The sequence below is a fragment of the Pinus tabuliformis genome, chromosome Q (assembly GCF_031772625.1).
Source record: "Pinus tabuliformis cultivar Carrire ecotype Pingquan chromosome Q, CPIR1, whole genome shotgun sequence".
Lineage (NCBI taxonomy): Eukaryota > Viridiplantae > Streptophyta > Pinopsida > Pinales > Pinaceae > Pinus > Pinus tabuliformis.
Genome location: NC_142296.1, coordinates 817,733,857 through 817,736,423, shown reverse-complemented (window position 1 = coordinate 817,736,423; position 2,567 = coordinate 817,733,857). Strand labels below are relative to the sequence as shown.

At 36.2% G+C, this 2,567-nt stretch overlaps 1 pseudogene; it reads right to left on the bottom strand.

Annotated features, from left to right (window-relative positions):
* Positions 1-1,018: 1,018 nt before the first annotated feature.
* Positions 1,019-2,007, bottom strand: LOC149222152 (uncharacterized; annotated as a pseudogene).
* Between the last annotated feature and the right edge of the window lie 560 nt (positions 2,008-2,567).

The following is a 2,567-nucleotide window of genomic DNA, read 5'->3' as shown; positions in this document are numbered from 1 at the left end:
ACCCCTACTAGCCATGACAAGCATTTCGTCAAAGATGTCACAAATATGTAATCTACAAGTTTAAACAACATATATGAGCATAGGGGTCTCATACTTGTCTGAGAATCACTAAGAAGCATTGTTACCTTATATTATTACCTGCAATTTCCTCTATTAGGCCATAAATACATTGATCATTCATTTACAAATCAAAACATGATGAGAACCATACATCATCACTGTCATAGAAAATGTCGATAACCAACATATAACCAACAACATAACAATGATAATACAACCATAAATAAGTACAATTACCCATAATTTACAAGAGGAAAGAGATCTTATTAACAGATGCAAAATGCAACCAGTTCTGGGACTTCCACGTACCATCTGACCGTAGACATGGTTGAGCCAAATATCTCTTCATCAATTCACCCTCGTCCCATATTCCAAGCATGAATGTGGGATCTCGCAAAACACATCACTCAAAACCATCCAGGGCTTCCAAAATCCAATCCATCTCAACCCATCGAACAGTGATTCCACGTCACGACCAGACATCACAAAACCATCGCCAAGTTGGTCTCTACCCAAGCAATTAACATTGTAGTAACGTTGCACCTAGTGATAAATGCCATAATATGCTTGTAATGCTACTGTAATCATGTCTCCATCCTTGTTTTGTCATCTAGACGATATTAGTTAACAATTAATATGAATGATTCCAATTCTTTACTTAACGCTTCACAATTGCAAGAGAAACATCGACAACCTTACTGGTCACATGCAAAACTCCAGCATAATAGGCTCCATAGTGCAATCATGAATTCAGTTTGAAAATATAACTCCATGCTCCAGGCCTTCAAATTACGTCTCCACACTAAAGATCTTCAGAAACATGATTCCATACTTCATAATATACGCTTTCCATAAATTTAAATGCTCCAGGTCAAGGTTAGACAATAAATGATGTTCATAACATATGTTTGAACATCCAAATTGAATGTTCCATTATAAAACTTTAAACGATAGACTGTCAAACTGATATCAAAGGAGATATGAAATGTTCTTCAATATACATAGCTTTACCACTGACATCGACAATATTTCTGGAGATTTTCATCTTCCTGGTAGAACCATTGTAAATCTCTTTGAGTGTATAAGGTGGCTTATTTTCAATGGACACGGCCTTCCAAGGTCTAGACTGAGAGCTCTCATTATAGGAGGACTTGAAAACACTTTATGTTGGCCCAACCCTGCAGAACATGCCATCCAAAAATAGTGATGATCTGGATGTACCCCCACCTAACCTGAAACCCCCACCCATCGAAAAGAGGTGGTTGGCATTGAAAAGCTTTGAAAATATGTCCTATGTATTCCTTGGATTAAAACCAAACAGTCTTTATCCACTTGAAAATGTTGAAAAACCTCCTGCACCTGGCAACGAAATCCTCAATTTCAAACCCACTTCAATATATTGATCATAAATTGCACATTTCTTTTTATCACTCAACACATCATAAGCTTCAGATATTTGTTTGAATTTTTCTTTGGATTCCTTCTTATTGTTGGGGTTTTTTTTCAGAGTTCCATTTTATGGCCAATTTTCTATAAGACTTCTTCGAATCATCATTGCTGGCATTATTCCCCACATTCAAAATGTTATATAATAATTGACACTCATGATGACACCCCTTCGATCTTAACAAAACTGATCACGAGAAAGCATGACTCCTAAGATTTGAACCCTTGACCTTTCGCTCAAAATATTGGGTGTCCAAACTTTCACCTATGCAACAACAAAAATACTAAAACCTCTAATATGGGAGAAACCTGTTCTCTGCAATATGGAGGAGGTTGCGAGAGTGGAATGTCATCGCTAGGGGTAGTGTGGAAAAGAAGCTTCTCGAAATATCTCCAACAAGTCCTTTTGCATACACTTTGACTGTTGTGTACCTTTGAATACACTATCATCCTTGCCATGAGAGGCACATTGTATTTAAGAGCAATATCTATTGGTCCCATTTTTAGCACAATTAATATGTAGAATAATTTCATTATGGAAAATTGAGAGCAGATATAATTCGATTCATGGTAAAAATCCAATTGTAGTTTTCTTCCATTCGTTATTTGAATTGTAAATTGTATTCACTACTGAATATTCGTATCTCCATGTTGCATTAAATATATTATACTAATTTCTTTGACATATTGTGCAGGTATTGGAGGTTTGGCTAAATTTCTACAGGGTGAAAGTTTGATACACAACTTATCTTCTTAAATTGCTTATCGCTATCAAGACATTTTTGGTGTTGCTCGGTTATGTCCTTTGAAATAGAAGAGAATATGAAAAAAAAATTCTCTTTAATGCCAACTTCCCAAACAAGGTTGCTGCATAATGCAACAATTTTTTCCTCATGATGTTGCCACTCTCCCCCTAGGCTGATTCTACTTCTCTAATACTGACTGAATGACTGTGTTGTTTCCTAGAGCAGCTCCCCCTAAGACTAAACTAGGTCGCTAGTTATTCTTTATTATTCCTCTTCCACACTTTAGTAGGTTGCTTTCTACTGTCTCCATTTCTT